This window comes from Equus przewalskii, chromosome 3 (assembly GCF_037783145.1).
Source record: "Equus przewalskii isolate Varuska chromosome 3, EquPr2, whole genome shotgun sequence".
Taxonomy (NCBI): Eukaryota; Metazoa; Chordata; class Mammalia; order Perissodactyla; family Equidae; genus Equus; species Equus przewalskii.
The window spans coordinates 70,719,368-70,743,594 of NC_091833.1; the positions used below are offsets into that span (position 1 = coordinate 70,719,368).

The 24,227-nt window shown below is 35.3% G+C and overlaps 1 long non-coding RNA gene across 2 annotated transcripts in view; it reads left to right on the top strand.

Moving 5' to 3' along the window:
• LOC103552820 (uncharacterized) overlaps positions 1-19,277 on the top strand; it is a 40,679-nt gene extending 21,402 nt beyond the window's left edge. Inside the window, exons 3-6 of one of the 2 annotated variants that reach the window (XR_011538181.1) lie at positions 683-791; positions 9,955-10,028; positions 17,148-17,512; positions 18,234-19,277. This is a non-coding gene — a long non-coding RNA (uncharacterized lncRNA). The remainder of the gene's footprint in view (positions 1-682; positions 792-9,954; positions 10,029-17,147; positions 17,513-18,233) is intronic. The other variant, XR_545331.2, reaches the window with a different exon arrangement.
• The last annotated feature ends 4,950 nt before the right edge of the window (positions 19,278-24,227 follow it).

The following is a 24,227-nucleotide window of genomic DNA, read 5'->3' on the forward strand; positions in this document are numbered from 1 at the left end:
AGATTTCAGGAGTCTTCTCTCATCCTCATCTTCACACAGTTGGTGGAATGCCATGGAGAGAGAGGAAAGGAATATTAGCTACATAACTCTAATCATGCCCAACTGTTTGCAAATGAAAGGTCTTGTAGTAAGCAAATTAGAAAAAAAGCCTAGTACTACTAACATAGTCACAAAATTAACTAAAGTTTTGAGATGTTCTATGTATGTATGTTATATTATACATATTGTCGTTGAATGTGTATTCTCATGAATAAATAAAATGTCTGTGGTGTAGTTAGAAAGTTTTCTAAGTGTGTCTGCAAATAGACCTCTGAACTCAATAATGTCACAAATTCATAATATACTTTTTGTAATTCCAAAATCTAAGTAGCCTGTAAATATAAGATTTTGAATAATTAATTTGGAAGTGAATCTGACCTAGTCTAACATGAAGCATTTTATATCTTTATCCATTTGGTGTGAACATTTTTTATGTTTTTCTCTAGAAATATTGTTTAATCATGAGATACTGCCCTAAACAATAATGAGTCTGCTGCCTAATATCTTACACGTGTACATTTAAACTTTCTAAATATCTGAAAAACTCTAAAATGTATCTTGCCCCAGTATTTTTGGATAGAGGAGTGTGGACTTCTACCATATACAGATGTTGTAGTCAGCTGTCGACATGGTTCATTTACAGGATTGCCTGGGAAGTAATACACATCAGCTGGCACTCCATTGGCACATCATTCTAGACACGACCACCACCTGTCTCTCTTGACATATGGACGGAAGGAAACAAAAATTTGGTAAGTTTAATTGAGGCAAGAAAATCTCAGCATAATTTCTATCAACATGTGACAAAGATATAGACGGTTACTGTGCTGGTTTTAGCATCTAACACCTAATGTGCTGGTTTAATTAAAATGTACTGTCCTTATTAAGAAATAACGGTAAGTCAAATGTTATTTGTTCAACCCAATAAAGTGATAAATTGTGATTGCATAGGCTAATTCTTGTGGCTCTCAGGATGTAATTAAGGAATAATTACACACAAACACACATACAGTGACTTTAAATTTGACTAGATGCTCAAAACAGTAACAGATGATGTACCTGAGAATGGATATGGTTCTTCCATGTTTTGAGTGTGCCTGTTGCAATCTACACAAAATATATTCAAATGATGCTGTGATTTCTTGAAATATTTCAAGATTCTATTTTAGGATTATCTCTAGAGTAAAATTACAAAACATACAAGGGAATATCTCATCTTTTAGCAATCATATATTTGTTTAGGTGTGTGAGGAAGATTAGCCCTGAGCTGACATCTGTGACAAGCGTCCTCTATTTTTGTATGTGGGATGCCTCCACAGCATGGCTCATGAGTGGAGCATGTCTGCGCCCAGGATCTGAACCTGTGAACCTGGGCCACCCAAGCAGAGCATGAGGAACTTTAACCACTTGATCACAGCCAGCCCCTGTAATCATATTTTTAATATCAAAGTTTGGTATGCAAGTTTTAGCTTCCAGTCTGTTAGGCAGATGTAGGCTTAATGGCTTTTTGTTTTTTTCAAAACTCCAATACATTGTTAAAGAATAAAGACTTGCCTCCTACTAAAGTATTCAGAATCAGTTCCCTCAAAAGCCAAGAAAAATGTTAATACAATATTATCTAAAAGAGCTTCACTCAGCATCTTGTTAGTAAAGCAAAACAGAAATATTAATTAAACATTTAAGCATGGTACTCTGCCAGGCACTGCATTATCGGTAAACATCATAACTCTTTAATGCTCACAAAGATCGCAAAGTTGAAAACAGTGAGGAAAGAAAACTGAATTTCTTTGTGCAGAGTCCACCACTAGTTACTGAATGTACAAGAGTCAATCGACATCCAAAATCTGCACAGTGTAGTTAAAAAGCAGATGGCATTATGAAGTTTAAAGAGCCTCTGGAAGCTTTTCCGACCTGGCTTCCAACATCTGTTCTCATACTTAGTAACTCTGTGATATCGTACATGTCAAATTATCTGACCTTGTTTCCTTATTTTTCGAAAAGCATTGACAATAAACATCACATGGACAAGTTGGGAGAATAAAGTGGGATATAAAATATAAAACACATAATGACACAATAGATACTTGTTAGAGCTTTAAAAATGCCACTTTCATTCTTTCTAAAAAACGAAGTGTTAAAAGAACAAAATTTAACTGCGTAAATTTTAAAGATCTCGTTGGCTTTCTTCAATAATTCATGAATCAGGCAGGATCCAAGCTAGCAGGTAGAAAGGAGCTCTGAGGAGCTGTACAAAATGAAAGACTTTCATAGGCAGAAGGGAGCAGAAGCAAGGAAGTTCTACTAGGCAAAAGTGGACTGGTTATTGCAAAGTCACTTTCCTTTAGGGGCTGGCAGGGGTCTATCAGGCAGATCACCTAACTAGGGCAGATCAGGAGATTCCTGATTGACTGGTTTAAGATTCCATTTCTGGGAAAGCTAAAACTATAATTAAGTTTCAGTTTGGTGGCCTGGGGCTTAGCATAAGTGACTCCATTTTGAGCCCATTGTCTTGTTTTTATCAGTAATCTCATTCATTGCAATAGTATAGTAACTGTATATACCATTCATGATTGGAAGTAGCTAAACTGTTGTCAAGAGCAAACTTACAGCCCCTTCAGATAACATCTCATTAATAATTTGCTTGTGCCACAAATACTTGTTCTGAATTTCACTTGTTGAGATTTACTTTCACTTCTTTTTAAATTCTCTCAAAGAAACTTTTCAAAATGTTGTTTTTAATTTTTCTACTTTTTCAGGTTTTCAAAAGAATAAGTATTCAAGTATATTATTAGTTAACCCACAACTTCTTAAGATATAGATAGAAAAAAAATCTCGTTTGTGTGTGAAATTTTAAGATGATGATTTAGAGAATCAACAGTTGTTGTTTAAAAATGCAACAGAGGGGAACTATACTGTATTAAATTCATTGAGATAAAATATTTTCCTGTTATTAACAAAAAAAAGTTTGATTTTCATCAGTGTTTCTAAAAGCTTGACAAAAGGACAACTCTAAATCTTATGATTAACCGTATTCAATGTAGAATAATACAAAGTGTAAAAATTTCCATGTATACATAAAGTTAATCCTTCCTAAATTATCCTTTAAATTCAAATAGAATAAGTGTAGACCCTTGCCCTCATTTTATAAACTTCTACCTCCCTCCTTTTAAATGTCATCAATGTAACTATCTGATTTCTCTGGCTATTTCCACACGTTCTTGTATTCCACATGTACGTCTTTTTTTGAAAACTCATCCATTGGCTCTTTCCCTAATTCCTTCATTGATGATAATCATGGTGATGATAGGATGATGATGAAGATGATGTTGGTAATGAAGATATTTATTATATTAATACTTCACTATAATGCTAGTTCTAGGTTAGTTCTTATCCTAAGCTCATTACATATCTATTTCTTTCAGTTCTCACAGCACAATTCTATAAAGCAGAACGAATAGCATCTCTTCTCTACGATGCTATTCTGCTTCTCAACTGAAGAAAATACCCTAGCCCTTATCTAATATCTACATATCCTTGAATTTCTTAATCATACAAAGGCTCTATTATCAAACGTGTATGGAATGATCAAATATTAGTCTTTATGATTCATTTTCTTTTTTCTTCTTTTCTTATTTCACACTGTAGTAAAAAAAAAAAATCACTTTAAATCCTCCCCTAAGTTCCTTAGCATTTCATTTTATTCTTTATGTTTCTTTTTCCAAAACTAAACAAACTTTAAAGCATCTCAATCTTGTATTCTTAAAATCTATATCTGGGTCTTTTTAACCTTGTTTTGATCCATCCCTTACCTTGGTTCCTGTTTATCAAATCACTGTTGATATTTTAAAGTCCCAGCAGTGGGACTTTATTAAATGTCCCTGAATGATCATAGTGTATCAAGTTTAAGATGTTACTCTTAGGCTTTTGAGACTTTCAGAAAATGTTTGTACCTTTATAAATAACATTTATTAGGTAATATTTCTGTTTCCATCTTTGATCTACTCAGTTTTTTGATCTTTATATTTGTCCACACCCCCTAATCAATCTTTGATACGGTGACTCATTCTACGCCTGTTCCTCATCAAGTCACATCTGTTCTTCTTAAAACTCACTGTGAGCAACATGCATTATCCCTTTGTACTAATGGAATCATAATAACCTGGAATGTAGACCTGGATAGTTAAAAAAAAGGAAGAAATGTTAATGACTGATGGCAAGATATTTAAGAGTTGCTCCATATAATACTTTTAGAATTAAAACCATATTAAAGATTTCCAAAGAATTACAAGTGAAGTAGCGCACTTTTTTTGAATAATTGTTAAGAATTGAGGACAGAGCCATGTTGTCGCCTGTGCAGTACTGCAAGTGTTCTCTTTAAATGCACAGTTTCAGGAGAGAACTCAAGCTGAGAGAAGAGATAAATATCACTGTTAAGACTAATGTAAGAAAAGTCATGCTTGTTTGCTGCTAATGTTAATCTGAATGAGTTGTTCAAGTCCCAGCCTTCAACATTATAAAGTTCTAATAATTAAATTTCCTTTCCCTACTTCCTAACCACCCATTTTCTCCTCAGTCAATTATGATGAAGAGCCCATCCCCACAAATGCACTGAAATCATCTCGTTGTTGTCAATAATAACCTCATACTAACCCAGTGGTCATTTCTTGGTCCTCATTTCATTTCACCACTCAGCAGCACTTATTATTTATCCCATCTTCATCCTTGAAAAAACGTTTTATTTTTCTCTTTTCTCACTGGCTACTTGTTTTTAATTTCCTTTGCTTTTCTTCAATTTCTAATGTTGACATCCTCTAGGATTTTGCTCTCTATACTCAATCTCTTGGTGACTATATATAGTCCCACAGATTTTAACATCATCTATAATTTGACTCTCTCCTGAATTCGAGACTAATTTAGTCTACTTATTATTTCCCCTCTGATATTTAATATATATCAAAATTAACATGCTAAAAAAACACCTGATTTTCCTCAAGGACTGCAAATCTCCCAGTATTCTCCATTTTGGCCAACAGCCATCCTTGATGACTCTCCCTCTCTCACATGCCATATGTAATCAATCAGTCATCTCTATTGGCAGTTCTTTGAACCTGGGCCTTCTTACCAGCCCTACCATAACCATCTTAGCATAAAGAATTCCACCCAAGACATTTGTGGGATCCAGAGTAAGAATAAAAATGGAATTCACACACATATATCTAAGTACTTAAAAGCTATAGAAACAGTTTTACTCATAGCCTGGCCTGCTCGCCTGTAATGGGACCCATCTGGCCTCTTCTCAGGGATTTTCTTCATGAGAGAAAAACAAAGGAGCTGCTTTCTTTCTTTCCCTCTCTGGGCCCACTGCCTGTGGGCCGGCCAGAGTGGTAGCAAAGATGCGCTGAGTCAGGGTAGCATGAAAGTCGGCCTGGGCCCAGAACTCCTGAGACATGACTGGACCATTTGGAACCCAAATTAGAGACTGACAAGGTCTCTAACAGGCTGGTTCCCCTCCCCCATTCCACCCCATTTCCTAAAACACTGCTACCCAGCTGATGGGAGAAAAGAAGCACCATTTCCCTCGGGAACAGAGTGGTTTAACCTCTCTCTGGGTGACTTGAGTTCTTTTCTTCCTTCCTCTTGCTCATGTTTTCTGTCTCACTGCATCTTCTGGCCTGGCAAGGAAAGTTCTTCTCAAAGGAGCTGCTTTAGCATATTTCAGTCTCTGGATTAGTTACAAAGTTTCAACAAACTTTCTTAAGAGAATGAAAAGAAATTACATATATGCACATACATATTTATTTATATTTTGTGTAATATTTACATATATTTGTGTTTCAATATTAGTATATGTGAAACCATCCAAAGTGTATGGCCCAGAGTAGGACCTCTTTTCTTAGATCTATATGTCATGGTATTTGTCCCAGCTATCACCATGTGGCTTCTGTGCTGTTTCATCTCTGACTATAATTATTGCATGTGAGCTAATTACATTCCTAATGAGGTCATAGATATATTTCAATTTATTAATACTAATCTATTTTTTTAACAGAAATGAATATCCTTGAGGAAAAAGAACCAAAACACAGAATGAGTCATTCTATCCGGGAAATACCTATTCCTAAACTTCCACACCATTTCTTGAGAATAGCAAGAGAAAAAGAGGATTCATTAAATTGATATAAACTTATCAATTTGTTTAAAAATGCAGAATGCCATTATTTGAACATTTCCCTGAAGGTGTGCTTGTGGAAATAGAAACAGTCTCAAAACTTTTGCAAATTATAAGCTCTATAGATAAGTAGGATCTATTCTTCAAGTGTTTTTGGTTTATTCTCAATTTTTGTTTTGCTTTTTGTGGTTATTTTCAGCTGTTTCAACTAAAGTGCTGTGCAATATTGCAGTATGTAAGGTTATATGTCACTCATGCTGCATTAAAAAGCAAAAATATCAGTGTAAATCATTTCTTAAAGCTGGACTTAAAAGGTATTATCATTTTAGAACATGGTCCAGCCATGCAAAACTTTTGAAGATTTCTCTCTTTTGTGGATGTTGCTGGTGACTCCTGAGCTGCTGTCACCTCTACCCTGTCTGCAAAAGAGACAGAAATGGTTTGCAGTGAAGAACAAAGTACTGTCAGCAATTCGTTATTATTGAAAATACAAAAGACATTTAATTCTGCTTTCATCTTCGTTATCCACAATTTAAAGGACATTTAAAACAAAAAGAGATGAAAATAGATTATCTTTTTTTTCTGACATAAAATTTTAGTGTGTTGTTTCAAAACCACTCTGTGTCAATAAAATTCCACATAATGTAAATAAAGCACTTGCCCTGAGAAATATACTGAAGCTAAAAGTACAAAGTGCTTAAGCTTAGATATCCTGGGGCTGATTCACAATTTATGCAAAGCTGAGTAAAGCCGTTCCACTGAGGCTGTCATTTCTGACTCATAGTTATATTACCGCCATATTAGGTAAGCAAGTTCTGGTGCATAAATGTATTGATTTTATATACTATTCAAAAGAAGTAAATATAACTACATCTACCAATGCAGAAAGTTCCTAGAACATATTGTAACATATTGTTATAGAAAAAAGGAAGTGTTCAAACTAATTCCTTTCTTTAAAAATATATTAATAATGACATAACATGCATTAATATACTCCAAGCAAAAATGGAAAGCATATATAATTATCTTTGCTGGGATTAAGTTTACTTTTATTTTCTATACCATATAGATATAAAATATGGTATAGAGAATAAATGTTTAAGTAGTTACATTTTCAATTAACAAAAAGAAATATTACCATGTGGCATCTATAATTTTTAAAATATTTTAAAATTTGATGATTATATACTTTTTTCCCCTTCTTTATATCAAAATGTTAAATTTGTGACCTTATGGAGACACACTCAATTTGCCAGGGAAATTTGGGGATTTTCTCAGAATTCTTGGCAATGAAACTAAAATGTATTACTCACCAGATTCACATTTCAGGCTACATTAACTAAAAATGAACTCAGGCTAAAATAATGATTATATAGGCAGACCTACTTGGAAGAAACTTTACTAATTCACACCTAATGAACAGCAAAGCAGGGTCAATTAGAACCAATGTTAAATCCTCAGTAAAGGATTTATCTTGATACTCTTATAAGAACTATACGGTCATTACAGTCATGCACCGCATGACAATGTTTGAGTCAAGGACAGGCTACATATACAACGGTGGCCCCATAAGATAATAATGGATCTGAAAAAGCCCTATCTTCTAGCGACATTGTAGCCATGGTAATGTCATAGCAAGAGAGAAGGAAACCCCAGAAAAGAAGATCCAGAGTTTAGCAGAATCTTTTGCAAACCTCAACACGTTTCTTAAAAAGTTTGAAAATGTGAATCTCAACACCAAAAGGGATTTTCATTAATAGAGAGGAATATTCATGGTGCATTATCTGCTTACGAGCAAATCTGTGATTAAAAAAAAAAAGAAAGAAACCAAGCAAACCACCATGGATATGTTTCTGAAAAGAGTGACACCTCCTCAAGAAAAGCCTCAGGCAGGTCCTTCAGGAGGTATTCCAGAAGAAGACGTTGTTATCACAGGAGATGACAGCTCCATGCATGTTATTGTCCCTGACGACCTCCCAGTGGAACAAGACGTGGAGCTGGAAAACACTGATGGTGATAATCCTGACTCTGTGTAGGTCTAGGCTAATGTGTGTTTGTGTTTTAGTTTTAACAAAAAAGTTTAGAATAGAAGTTAAAAAAAATAGAAAAAACCTTATAGAATAAGGATATAAAGAAAGAAAATATCTTTTACGGCTATACAATGTGTTTGTGTTTTAAACGAAGTGTTATTACAAGAGTCCAAAAGGTTTTTACCTTTTAAAAGATTAAATGTTTTATAAAGTTACAGTAACCAAAGGTTAATTTATTATTGAAGAAAGAAAAATAGTTTTTTCTAAATTTAGTGTAGCCTAAGTGTGCAGTGTTCATAGAGTCTACAGCTGTGTCCAGGAATGTCCCAGCCTCCACATTCGCTCACCACTCACTCACTCACTCACCCAGGGCAACTTCTGGTTCTGTAAACTCCTTTCATAGTAAGTGACATATTTTTTTTAGGTATACCATTTTTTGTCTTTTTTTTTGAGGAAGATTAGCCCTGAGCTAACATCTGCTGCCACTACTCCTCTTTTTGCTAAGGGAGGCTGGCCCTGAGCTAACATCCGTGCCCGTCTTCCTCTACTTTATATGTGGGATGCCAACCACATCATGATATGCCAAGCAGTGCCATATCCACAGGCGGGATCCAAACGGGCAAACCCCAGGCTGCCAAAGCAGAATGTGTGAACTTAACCTCTGTGCCACCGGGGCCAGCCCCCATTTTTTATCTTTTATACTATATTTTTACTATACCTTTTCGATGTTTAGATACACAAATCCTTACTGTTGTGTTACAATTGCTTATAGTATTCAGTAGAGTAACATGCTGTACAGGTTTGTAGCTTAGGAGCAGTAGGCTGTACCATATACCCTAGGTGTGCAGTAGGCTGTACCGTCTAGGTTTGTGTAAGTACATCGAGGATGTTCATACCATAATGAAATCATTTAACCACACATTACTTAGAACATATCCTCATTGCGAACCAAGGCATGACTGTATTTATTTATTTACCATGAAAATCTATTCTCTAATCCTATAGTTGAAGCCAGCAAAGAGTTAGCCATTGATGATTAAGTAGCTAGGAACTAAAGGTTTTTTCCCTTTTTGCAATTACTGATTCTAGCTTTTAGCTCTTCACTCGCCCATTGTTAACTGTGCTGTTTAGGCAATATGACTCCCACTAGGTTCCTGGAGATAACATCTCCCCGGAGTCTGGGTCACCCTGGTGATGGGTGTGTGAGCTGTTTTTCAGGTATTAGAACCCCTTGTCCACGTCAGGCCGGTTGAGACCACCAACCCATCAACCAGGCCGGAGCAGATGTCTGATAAGTGATCTTTTGATTTCTAGAGGCTAAAAACTCCCCCCTCAGATCATGCTAATGCGGCCATTTTGTGAACACACGTCCTATGAAGAGGCGTGGAGTCTGACTACACGTCCTATGAAGAGGCGTGGAGTCTGACTACACGTCCTATGAAGAGGCGTGGAGTCTGACTACACGTCCTATGAAGAGGCGTGGAGTCTGACTACACGTCCTATGAAGAGGCGTGGAGTCTGACTACGCTTGTGCAGATCGTCAATTACCTCACCTCCAATCATCTATCACCACATTTCAGACCACCTGACCCCCTACCTCATAGGTATCCCTGAGTCTCTATTTTCAGGGAAGCAGATTTGAGACTCATTCTCCCATTTCCTCACTTGGCTGCCTTGTGCTTAAGCTTCTCATCTTCTCTGTGTTTGGCTTTCCAGGCAATGGGCTAAAATGAACCTGGTTCAGTAACAGAGTGGTTATTTCCAAGAAATCATTACATCTGCCACATAAGGTAAGTGCTATACACTCTGGCTAAGGGCTTTACATACCATATCTCATTTAGTCCTCCTATTTACCCTAGGAGGTCAGAACTATTATTCACAATTAAGACAAATACAATACAGGCATAGAGAGGTCAGTTGATCGGCTTAGGGTCATATGTCTAAAGAGAGGTGAACCAGGACTCTAGCACAGCTCTGTCATTATTAACCCCATTTAGCCTTAACAGCACTACTATTCTGCCTCTTTGTGTTGTTGTCTACGGGAGCAAATTGACGCAATGTCATTCAAGAGACCAAGTTGGATTTAAAATAATGATTATATCTATGCATTTAAGTAAATAAAATAAAATTGTGTTAATGTTTCTAAATTTAAAAATGTATATTTCTGCTTCTTTAATACATAAAAAATTAAATCCGTGTCTTTTTATATTATAATTAGTATTAAATCCAATTATTTCCTGACAGGCATTCTAGCTGTAGGCTATGCAGAAGTAGCTACAGACTTCTATAATTAGGATAGAGTTTGAATTCATATCACAAGCATTTTTAGGCACATATCCCAAAATTAGTCTGCAAAAATGAGAAACTTAATTTAACCAAAAACTTCATGTTTAGTAAAGTTGTCTTTTTGGTGTACCTACTTATACACACACAAGAAAGTAACTACAGAAACAGTTTACTCTGATATTTTCCATATTTATGAATGTCATCTATATCATAAGAGAATAATGAAAATTATAGGAGATAATATATAAAGTATTTACAACAATGCCTGGCATATTGGTTGTAATGAATGTAATGTATTGTAATGTAATGTAATGAATGTAAGCATTATTATTGCTATTGATGTTAATATTTCTGTCAGGTAATCTTGGTGGTCAGGAGTGAAGTAATAATGTTTTTCTTTTTTGTAGAGACTAAGGAAGAAATGAAATCATTACACTTTTAAGTCTGTGAAGATTTGAAACATTTTAATTGGGAATTATTTGGTTAAAATAGCTAATCAGGGGCTAGCCCAGTGGCACAGTGATTAAGTTTGCCTGTTCCATTTCAGTGGTCCAGGGTTTGCCAGTTCAGATCCCAGGTGTGGACCTACGCACTGCTTATCAAGCCATGCTGTGGCAGGCATCCCACATATGAACTAGAGGAAGATTGGCACTAATGTTAGCTCAGGGCCAGTCTTCCCCAGCAAAAAGAGGAGGAGTAGTGACAGATGTTAGCTCAGGGCTAATCTTCCTCAAAAAAAAAAAAAAGATAATCAGGGGCCAGCCCAGTGGCAAAGTGGTTAAGTTCGCATGCTTTGCTGTGGTGGCCTGGGGTTTGTAGGTTCGGATCCCAGGCACAGACCTACACACCACTCATCAAGCTATGCTGTAGCAGGGTCCCATGTATAAAGTAGAGGAAAATTGGCATGGATGTTAGTTCAGAGATGACCTTCCTCTGGCAAAAAGAGGAAGATTGGCAACAGAGGTTAGCTCAGGGCCAAACTTCTTCACCAAAAAAAAAAATAGCTAATCAATTTTAGAAAGAAATTGATTAAAATAAATATATGCATCTTGTTTTAAAATATAAGATTATTTTTCTAACAAATTTTTGCATAGGTACAGTCCCTCAGTCTGTCCACTTGCCATTTATATTCTTGGAACAGATGTGGGCTTGTTCCCATGCTTCATAATTACAAGTGCTTCCTAAACCAAATAGTACAAGTTCCAGGTGTTAATGTTATTTTTGGATATATAAAAAAATGTAGTTGCAAAATTAATTTGTAATTTTATAATACTTTTAGTTTTTTATATTACGTATAATGGACATGATCAGATTATCAGAGCACACAAAAATAAATTACCTCTTATAGGCACAGTATATAAAAAGGGCCCATTAAGATCTCCCAACTCAGTTCAACTCTCTCCTTTATATTATGCTTCTTTAGCATTTAAAAATTATCTTTTCTATCTATAATCTACATTGTCTAAAAGTAGCAACTAGTCACATGTTATTAAGCACATGAAACCTGGCTAGTTCAAATTGAGAAGTGCTGTAAGTGTAAAGTACACACCACATTTTGAGGATGTAGTGCAAAAAAAAAAAAGAATGTAAAATACTCATTAAGAATCTTCATATTAATTATATATTGAAACAGTCATATGTTGAATAGATTGGTTCAAAAAAGAGATATTATTAAAATTAATTTTACCTGTTTGTTGTTTTAATGTCTACTATAAATTTTAAATTATATATGTGGCTCATGTTTGTGAATCACATTATATTTTGAAGGGGCAGCATCAACCCATAGAATATGGGTGTGTGTACATTTGTGTCACATGTATGTGTGTGTATACACACAATGGCAAAACTGTTTCATTTTGTCTATTTACTATACAGACTTTACAAATTAGTTCATTTCCTTATGTTAATTGAAAGGCATATGAATTCAGTGCTGATGCTCAAGCACCATGCTATAAGAAAATGTTAATTATTCCCTATAATAACATCTGTTACCTTGCTTACTGACTATTTTGTAGGAATATATCAATATAGACATTTTGAAATATTTAGATTATGCTTTTCATAAGCTTCAAAACCTCATTATTATTTATATAACATACCCATTCACATTTTCCATTTCTTTTCATTTTACCATTTAAATCATGTCTGTATATTATTTTTCCTCCAGATGCATAAGATTTATGAAGGAAATTACCAAATATATGCTGTTCAGTGCTATATACCCAATACCTAGTATAGTGTCTAGAACATGAGAGATATGCAATCACATAAATTATGTAAATACATTTATATATTGTTATAAACCAATGTTACCTCAATAATAAATAAATAAGTAATATGAATAAGTGCATAAAAAGGCATCTTTATACATATTCCTACAAAATAATGTTAATGGCTATATGGTATTCTATATGATAATTTGTTTGGCCACTGCTACACAGTTTTTTAAATAATATTCACATTTATATTGATTCTTTGTGATATTTATTCTTTAAGCATACTTTTCTACTCAGTTGTTTCGAATATTTCTAATTATCTCTTTGGGATGAATTTATATTAATTAACTTGAGAGATTCAGAGGTAAGTAGCACAAAGATAAATATTAACGATTTTTTCCCCAGAAATATTAGAATTAATTTACATTGTCAATACTGGCCCATAGTCTCATATTTACCTCAAAATTAGAATGTAAATATTTAAGTAGACAAATGGATAAGAGAGAGGGAGAAAGAGAGGGATCTCCACCAATTTGAGAATTTTATAAAAAGTGTCTTGTTTCAATGCGCATGTTTCCAATTACATGTAAATTGAGCATTTTTGCAAAAGTTTGTAAACCAATTCTATCTTTACATGGAAATTTGAACCTTATTTTTATATCTCAGGAATAATTTTAAAAGTTTATATACGGTCAGTGTCACAGACAATTCTAACTCAATATGACCATATCAGAATCATCACATTTTCAAAAAGCTTAAGATTTCTGGACACTTGTAGTTCTGCAAATGTAAAGTTGGGTGCTAATCAACGTTTTATGTAACATATTTGAAATTTAAATTTTTATTTTTGTGATTTTTTAAAAAACCTTAGAAAATGTATTAAAATAATGATACCCTAGTAACCTTAACAAGTAGTTCTCCAGATTATAACCTTGTAGATGAGACTAGCACTCAATTTTAATATCTTTGTTAGTTTAAGTTTAGGGTATCTTTGCTGTCAAGTGTAAATCCATAATAACAAGTTAACATTCAATGTAATGCCAATTGTATATGGCTTCCCTACTTTGGCATGTCTTAATGTACTGTTGACCTTAAACAAATAGACAGTCAATTGTTTCTCCAGCAGAAATGGGTTTATTTGGGATCAGCAAAGAATTGCAGTTTGGGGTCTATCACCATGGTGAGCCGTATGAAAGTCTCCAAGCAGCAAGGAAGGAGAAACTCTTTTACAGAGAAGAAGAGGAAGCTGGGGGGGATATGGGAAACAAAGAGTTCTAGGTGTAGTGGTTTTTCATTGTCTGGGTTGTGACAGCCTCTCATTGGCTGAGCTTCTTGCTGGTGAAGAAGAGAAAGTCTTTCTTCTTCCTACTGGGCTCTGATATCAATGTAGGTCAGAGACACAAGGTTACTAAGTTTGAATGACTATATTAACCTCCTTAGCAAATTTGTGAGGTTCTTTGGTTACTTTGGGAAAATCTTTGACTATGGCTTGCAGTTCAGCTTTAGTCCAGGGAATATAAGAAATTAAAGCTTTAGGCTTTGGATCCTAAGAAGGCATGATTTTAAATGGACAAGTTTTGGTAGTTTCAGAGGAAGAGAGATTGGGATGAAATTCAGAGAAAAAAGGAAGTTCAATGAGAGTGTTAAAATAGGGAAACTGAGGGTACAGAGAAGGTGTAGGCAGTATAGAAGGGAAGGAGGAAGATGGTGCTAGGGATGGAGCCTGAGGCAAAGAGGCTGGGGAAGAGGAACAGGATGGTGCCGGATGAGAGGAACCTGAAGCTTTGAAAGCCATTTTATTTTTTTAAATCATTTGCCTCAGTTAATCTTAGAGTTACATTTTGCAAAGAGGCAATTTAAGACTTCTAGTAACCTTTGGAAACCTCAAAATACCAATGGAAATAGGTGTTCCATTCAGTTTTGGAAATTACAGAACTATGGTTGTCCAATTCAGTTTTAAGAAAACTAAGCTTGGGGAGTTCAAAAATTTCCCATAATGGCCACTGATATTCTAAATTTCTTTTGGTTAAATCTGTCCACATAGTTAGAAATGCACATGAGGAAAGACCACAGTTTTTAAACATAAAATCGGCTGGGTGCCTGGATGGGGGGCACACTCAAAATATTTAGATAACTGGGATTTTATGTCTTAGAGGTGTTTCTCTAGAGCATAGGAATAATTCTCAAATAGCCTAAACAGCTGAAACAGCCTGCGGGCTTAATAGCAGCCAGTCCCAATAGAAGAGTCCAATTTCATTAAGGGGGACTGAAGGTTGAATCAATGTAGTTCCAAAGCACAGCCCTGTTCCCAAGGGAATGGGACCAAAGGTTAATTGACACAGTTCCAAGGGACAGTCTGCTTCCAAGGGAGTCAGGCCAAAGGCTGGACAGGCATAGTTCCAATGAACAGTCTGAAAGTCAGAGTGAAAGCTAACACAGTTCCATGCAGGAACAGTCTGGTTCCAAAGGCATCGGACCAAAGGCTTGCACGGTTCAAAGGAACAGCCTGATTCCAAGAGTCAAGCCAAGGTGTCACTCAAGTACTTGCAGACAAACAAGGCCTTAACCAGAAAAGGATGAAGGCTTAAAATAGAGCCTGAATAAAGCCTGGAGAGCCTCAAATGCCAAAAGGGTGTAAGCTCAGATCCAGGAGAAAAGCCTTACCCTCAAACTCCAGGGTTGGCAAGAAAAGCTTAATGAGCTCTGCCGTGGGTACCACGCCTGTTTGCTCACCAGCCTTGGAGTCATCGGGGGTCTTCTCTGGATCCCCATATGCGCTGCTAAAATGTTAACCTTAAACAAGTAGACAGTCAATTATTTCTCCAGCAAGAAATGGGTTCATTTGAGATCAGCAAAGAATTGCAATTTGGGGCCTGCAACCATGGTGAGCCACGTGCAAGTCTCTGAGCAACAAAAGAGGAGAAACTCCTTTATAAAGGGGAAAAGGAAGTTGGGAGGGCTATTGGAAACAGAGTGCCACGGGTAGTGGCTTTTCATTGGCTGAACTTGCTGGTCAAGAAGAGGAAGTCTTTCTTCTTCATGTTGGGCTCTGCTGTTGATATGAGGCATGAGTGCTCCCTCTTTTGGCCTCCTGACAGCAATTTAATGAAGTTTCTGTTTATTAATTTGACAGTATAATTACATCAATAATCTCATTTTATGTCAACTTTAAAATCACAAAGATTTCGTATTTTTTTCCCTCACTGATATATTTTAAGTACCTAGAACAGTACCTGGCCTTTATGAGACACTCTATATCTGTTAATCTGAAAGATCATCCGTGATCATACTTCTCTATATGGACAAAATTTTTCACTTATAGTGGTAAATTGCAATGAAATTACATTTTCATAGATTAAATTTATATTTGTTTAAGTATTTAAAGAATTAGATATGAAAGTATTTTATTTGTCATCATAAAGCAGTAACCCCAATTCATATTTTAATTGTCTCTATGGACTAATAAGTAGTGAAATAACACAAAAATAATTCATTTGATTCAAATACACTGTAAAGGAAAATGGTTCTAAAGTGGTTCAAAAGGAGAAATGTGTTGAATCATTATACAACATACAGTTTGCAAGATGTCTGAACTCAAGAGAACCAAGGACCTGTGGTCACCACTAAAATCACATTCTAGTGGATGTATTGCAATGATGATAACTTTTAATATTTTGACTGCTGAGGTAGTGGTAAATACGCTATAAAGTTTTTTGTAAATGTGGATTAAATTTTTCAAAACTATATTTGGACATAAGCCCTAATAGTGATGAGACTATACAAATAATGATTGATTTGATTTTTTTTAATATGATGTAACATTTTCACAATAAATTAATGTTACCTTTAATTATAATAATACTTCTGTTTACATAATTTATGATTTTTAATTTGAAATTAAATTTTTAAGTGGAATTTAAATTTGGTTTTATTTGGTAGATAATATATTAGTTTGTGTTAAAATAAGTATTCAACTTTGGGAGTTCATGAGAACTTTATTTTCCCTTCACAAAGGAAACAGTCTGCACACGCCTCAAATTCAGTATAGTGTAATGCCTATAGGTTTGTAATCAGACAAGCAACTTTAAGTTCCACTACTAAAAAATAACTGAAATTTAGCACGTTGTTTGCTGCATAATTCTGTGTTTTTCAACTGTGCAATGTAATTATCTGAATCAGGTAACATTTATGGAATATAACTGATATAAGGTATTGTGAGGTAATGGGAAATATATATTGACCTCTGCCGCTGATTTCTGGCACAGAGCTCCTAGAATCCTCGTAATTGCCCAAGTGATGAGGGGCATCTTTTGTTTTGACACTTGGTCTTTGACCTTGGTCGGAACACAGAGCTCCTGAAACCCTTATAATTTTCCCAGTGATAAGAGTTTTGTCTGTTCTAATCAGGTGACTCTGAGAGGGCTTCTGGATGGCTCTTGGATAGGGGCTGGTGACCAGAATGACCAAGCCGCAGTCAGAAGTTTGGAATTTTCAACTCCACGTCTCATTTTCCAGAGAAGGTAGAGGGGCTGGAAATGGACTTAATAATTGATCATGCCTACATGAGGAAGCCTCCATAAAATCACGACAGTATGGGGTTTGGGGAGCATCTGGTTTGGGGAACACATCCGCATACAAGGAGAGTGATGCACTCCAACTCCATGGGGAAAAAATTCCTACGCTCTGGACCCTCCAAACTTCGCTCTATATCCCTTCATCTGGCTGTTCATCTGTATCTTTCGTCACATCCTTTAATAAACTGGTAAACCTAGGTAAGTGTTTCTCTGAGCTCTATGAGCTGCTCTAGCAAATCAATTGAACAGGAGGAGGGGGTCATGGGAACCTCTGATTTGCATCCAAGTGGGACAGAAATTTCGGGTAACCTGGGGACCTAGTATTTGAGATTGGCGTCTGAAGTGGAGTACAAACAGTCTTGTGGCACTGAGTCCTATCTCCAAGTAGATAGTGTTAGAATTGAATTAAAATGCAGGACTTCAGCTAGCGTCACAGAGAATTGCTTGGCATGGGGAAAATCTCTCATACCTTTGGTGACCAATAGTGTCAGAAGTGAAGTGTCCAGTGCGAGTAGTAAAGGAAACACACAAGTGGAAAACTGAGTTTTTCTAACTCAGATATAAAGCACCTGAAGCATATTAATATTTATTAAGTTCTGGTGCTTTCTACAGTCGTTCTAACCTGATAAGATTATTTTTTTCATGGGTCAGTGGTAAATGTTGGGGATTAAGTACCCAGATTAAATGAAGCCCATTTACTCTCTCTATTACCTTGGTTTTTCATTTTTTGTGAGGATTAAATAAACTAATTCATATGATGTGCTGAGAGTGGTATCTAACATAGAGGAAGCCTACAATAAAAAGGGACAGGATTAAGTTTTAAAATTTCTTTTAAATTATTTTATTTTATATTATGTTGTTCAATACTCATATATATTTTTTTTTAAAGATTTTATTTTTTTCCTTTTTCTCCCCAAAGCCCTCCAGTACATAGTTGTATATTCTCCGTTATGGGTCCTTCTAGTTGTGGCATGTGGGATGCTGCCCCAGCGTGGTTTGACGAGCAGTGCCATGTCCGCGCCCAGGATTCGAACCAACGAAACACTGGGCTGCCTGCAGCGGAGCACGCGAACTTAACCACTCGGCCACGGGCCCAGCCCCGAATACTCATATATTTTTAAATTCTGTTCTGTTTAGTCAATTGGCATTAAATAGTGTTTGAATTGTGTCCTGAAATATAATAATTAAAAGATCTAATAAAAAGAACTGCCACTGAAAAGACAGACGTACACAAGAGAACACTATGTGAAGATCCGAGTTATGCTGCCGGTAGCTGGGAGAGTCCTGAACAGATCTCTCCCTAGGACCTTCCGAGAGAACATGGTCCCAGCACCCTATTTTTGAACTTCTGACCTCTAGAACTATGAGACAATAAATTTCTGTTATTCAAAGCCACCCAGTTTGTGGTATTCTGTCATGGCAGCTTTAGAAAACTAATATAATTAGATTTACTATTTTGTGTTACACTGAGAAGACACAAAGATAACGAGTACATGATCCCAAATTAACCAGTAAACAGCTAATACAATGAAGTTTGCTAAATATAAGGAAAGATGTTTGTCATAGGTGAGGTTCTCTGATAAGCACACCGTAAGCTACAGATCTGAGTGCATGTGACTTGTTTACGGAGGCCCCAGAAAGAGTGTGAAAGAAGCAGGATAGAAAAGCAGATAAGTTTAGCAAGAGTGAGGTTTAAGTTGAAGTCTCAGACACAAGCTAATCCCAGGAGGAGCTCTGAAGCATAAATTCAAAAGCTTGTCCCAACTGGAGGCAAGAGTTGGGCTTTTGTACTCCCTCGTCAAGCATAGACCACTGGTCACCCCAGAGTGTAGGAAAGATAATGCAAGAGTGCAAGGACAAAAAAACAAAAAAAGAGTGCAAGGACAAAGAGAGCCAGACACTTCCAACCTTCTCCAGAGGCGCAAAGTGGTGCGAGGTCAAAGGGTAATACTCTGAATGCTGCAGATGCTCCTAGCTGGGGGGGCGGTGGGGGGTGGGGAGTGCACACACAACTGGTAGAGTGGATCTGGATGGGGTTTGAGGACTCAATACACGGGATTTTATGGGAGATCTTATGAGGGGCACCACGTTAACCTTGAGGGCTTAAGGAAAGCTTTTCTGGAAGGAGAGTCTTTTTTATTGAGTCTTGAGGAATGCATGTATGTAGACCAGTTGAATGTCAGTACACTTTTTCATTTGTCAATTTTGTGATCTTAATTTCATTCTACACTCTATTTACTATTATATTCCCTGGGCATTGAACTTGTGTTTGATTTAATAATGTCCTTCCCAGTGTCCAGCAGAGTGCACTCAAATGTGTATTAAAAGAATGAATGTTAAGCCTTTCTTATCAGCCTCGCTCTCCTTTTGTCTATCAGTCACTGTTCTTCTAAAGCAAATTTTATTTTTAAATGTATTCCAAGATATCCACATCTTCAGAAAGCTGTTTTTCACAGTCTACTTCTGTTACACTGTCACAGTGGCATCAGAAAACCTCACAATTTTATCAAAATATTTAAACATTATTTTAAATACATATTCTAAATGTGATGTTACAATTAATTTATGATACATATTTACTCATATTTATACATACAATTTATAGTAACTTAATTTTTAATTATGTAATTAAATTTTAGAAGATATATATATAAGACGCTGACTGGAGAAAAGAACTTTCACTGCTGTCTTAAACTTGATGTCAATAACATAAAATGTCAGTCACTAGAAACAAGAAAATGTGATTAATCCAGATATTCTTTTTAATTGACTCAAATAACTTTTGTGGAAAAAATATCAAAAGAAAATATTGTAAACTATAAAACATAACAAGTATAGATTGAATGTAAACCCTTAATTTGAAGAGTTTATTTGCAATGTGCTTTTTAAAAATCCAATTTTTAATAATAGAAAAAGTATTTAATTATCTTTGTGATTGCCTGAGAAATTTCCTATAAAAACTGAATAAAGGACAAATATTTCACACATGAATACCAGTCAATGGGAGAAAGTTACACTGCACAAAACTATTCTCTAGATAGTATTGCATTTACTAGGTAAAATTTATGATTATTTTTCCTTTAAGACTATCAATAATTTTGTTAGATCTAAAATTACATGCAAGTGAATATGGATAAAACATAAAATTACGTCTTAGGCATCAATACATCTAGTAAAAAATGAAAACAATTGCTAGGACAGATGATATTGAAAGATTGGATTCCATGCCTCTTTTCTTCACTCTTGGTTTCTGTAACCCTGGGAGGTCTTATCTACTTTAAGCAGACGTTAGGGGAGACAACACTTTGGAAACAAGGAAAATAGAATTACAGAACTGCTAATCTGAGGACTAAAGTTTATAAAGATAGTGTACGGAGAACACAAAGAAGTATAGTCATTGCTTTTCATGAAGTGATATATTCCAAGTTTCACTGAAATTACTCAGTGACTAAACAGAATAATCAAAGGGAAAATAATTAACCAATTCTGAAAACAAAATGCCTATTTAAATATGTACTCAAAAGCGTTGTACACTTTTTTTCCACTTTATTATTGTCTCATGCGCTAAAAGTATCTTGTGGCACTACTGTAACAGATGCAAAGATACATACAAGTATACATATTTCTAAAGCTAAAAGTTACTTGAACTATTTATCTGTTCAAAGCTGTTGTCATGTATCAAATGTTAGCTGACAAGTTGTATAGAAGCCATGTGTTAATTAATTATTTCTATCTGAGTTGCTTGTCTTTCACAATAGGGTCTGAGGCCACATACCAGGTAATTCTACTTCAGTTATGGGAGTAATTTGTTTGATATTGACATCAAATTTTTCAGTATGCTTCGTGAGTTACTTTCAAGAGAATAAAAGGGTTTAGATCACAAACACACCAGTGAAATGCCAGTGGATATGATATAAAACTATACACATATGTTGAATTATCTATTTCTTATAGCTAGAAAATAAAGGAAAAATAGAAATCTAAAATTTCCTGCCTATTCTCTCTTTGCATGGGTTTTCTATATGTTTAATTGGGATAAATCAGAAATAAAATAATAAGACTGTAGTAATGAGACATATGATTTTGTAGACCCCAGTAATGTAACTCTAAATTATAGAGTTAATTTGCAAACAAACTATTCCTCCATCTTGATAAAGTATGTTCTTGCTTCCAAAAAGCATGGGGAAAGATGTAACGGTTGCAGGTAAATGCAGTATTGGATGAGAAGTGTTGTTATGATTCTATCACAGAACACCTAGAAGCACATTAATAAAGCCATTTGGCCAATCTTCTGGCTAAATAGAGAAGTTTCATGTGAAGCGACTGCTGAGTGAAAGTCAGCAAAACCTAAATGGGAAAGTATGTGAGTATTTTTCAGAAGGAGGAAAATGGGGGAGAAATCCCAGACGGAGAGAGGACCCAAAAAACCAAAGGGGAAAGAGGACACAGCTTGTTAGGGAAAAATCAAATTATCCGGTATGAGGAAACCTCAAGAAAGACTGATTTATCAACAAAAGTAAACAAGTGATTGATTCATCAAGAAAAAAGGTCTTCTTTTGGCTAAGGGATTTGGGTGTAATCTAAGGCTTGCGTGTCTGTGCTTTGGAAGAAGCTGCTAATAATCAAACCCTTAACAGAGTTAAAGCAATGCTAAGCTGATTTTTATGACAGAAAAAAAAAACAACACTTCTGTTTTGTTTTCAAGTATATGTTTATTTTTTTTTCTTTTTACAATGGTTCATATTTGGCCAAATATTGACTTAATGATTTCTTCTCTTTTTTTCAATTATATAGGCTTCACAGAACAAGGTTTTTATTAGATTTTTGTTTAGTGTCTTACCCAACACCACACAAAATATGTGTATTGTTAGCTCAGTTCTTAAAATTTTTAATCATGAGGTCACTGGCATAGGGCAGTTTATTCAATTCGATGCTGTCACAGTGCTGAATGCCAATTATTCCTCTTACAAATTCGTGACACTCATCCCAAATTTAAACGCAGAGAAATACACATGATTAACAGAAAGACCTTTAAGGTCATGTACTTCTGACTGAATATAAGTCATATTTCGTAATGAAGTTCAGCATGTTGGCTAATTGCTTCGTGAAGTCCTAAAAATAATAGAAATACTTTAATCCAATATGCAGAGATAATTAGAATTAAATGCCTGAATTATCAACAAATGACAAGCAGAACACTACTGAGCAGACACATTTCCTCCCAGCTCCAAACTGAGAACCATGTGCAATCATTTTGCGTAAAGCATATTTGTATTTTTAAAACACTACAATGCAATTTAACATAAAATGCCAAAAAAAAATTGTTCTCTCATGCTTAAAGAATTTAATTTTATATTTCGGTTTCAGATGTGTAAAATAAATTTTTTAAAGAGTGCCTAATGTAAATGATGGACTCCCTTAACTGCTTTATCAAATAAGCCAGGTGCAGTAACGAAGAAGTGAGGCGTGTGTGCGATTCCAAAGCACGTGATACTGAGTGTGGAGTTTTAAGTCGTCTACACCTTTCGTATACTACTAAACAACTCTGACTGCTCCTTGTCTCTTGCTTCCTCCGCAAATTGTATTTGCCACTAGATGATTTATTTTAAAGTAGTTTTGTCTTGATGATCATTTTTGACTCTGTATGGAATGGGTCATGATTCCATAATCTATGAATCTTAAATGAATGTTTTAACAAAGAGCATAGATTATTTTTCCTTTGATTACCAGCTGCTTTGCATTTAAATTTGCTTGTGCAATCTACCTCAAATATCTGAAAGAAATCGTCCATCATTTTCTGGCTTAAAAAAGAGTATATGTCTCAATCTAAAATAGTAAAATTGTTATATGATTGGTCTGGGCTGGGAAGTTAGGGATGGGGTGGGGAGAAAGACAGGGGATGTGATGGCTAAAGAATACAGGATTTCCTTTTGAGTTGATGAAAATGTTCTGAAATTGACTGTGGCAATGGTGCAGATATCTGTGAATGTTCTAAAAATCAGTGAACTGCACACTTTAAATGGATGAATTGTATGGCATGTGAACCACATTTAAATAAAGCTGTTAAAAAAGAAGAAAACGACAACCTGCTTTTGCTGCCTCTGAAGATGGAGGAAAGGACCATGAGCCAAGGACCGTGAGTGGTCTCTACAAGGTGCAAAGGGCAAGAGAACAGATTCTCCACTAGGGCCACCAGAGACCTAGACCAATCCTGCCAATTCTTTGATTTCAGCCCAGTGAGTCTCATTTTGGAATTTTGACCTGCAGAACTGTAAGATGACAAATCACTGTTGCTGTAAGCCAGTAAGTCTGTGGCTTAAATAAGCAACACAAAACTAATACACTGTACCTAGGCTATGTGACGATATTTGTAGCTGGTTAGTCGACAAAATTTCCAATAGATTCACACACAATGGATCTCCTAATAGATAGAGAAATTATTTACTACCATAAGAGGGGAAAAGTGGTGCTCAGGCAAATGTTCTACAAGTGTCATCATTTTAAAATAATATAACGAGTATAAGTAATGGATAAGTAATGGAGTATTTGGATCATGTGAAGCATCAAACCCAAATCGTTTAGTTGATATTGATTTTTGTAGCGCAAATAAAATCAATGAATAATGCATTCTCTTCTATCTTTTACTTACGGATTTTATCAAAGGAAAATTTTTTCTTCTTTCTCTTTAAAATTTTATTTTCAAAACATGTCTAGATATTTATGTTCATCTAAGTTGCAAAATCCATCATTTTCTTTTCTATTATCAATTAATGAAAAATAAAAGAATGAAACTATATTAAAATATTTTCTTTTCTTCTTACATGAAAATTTCTTTGAAATACTACCATATTGTTTTGCTAGTAATAAAGTTAGAAACATTTAGCTAATCTGCTGGGTTTCATCAAACAAGGAT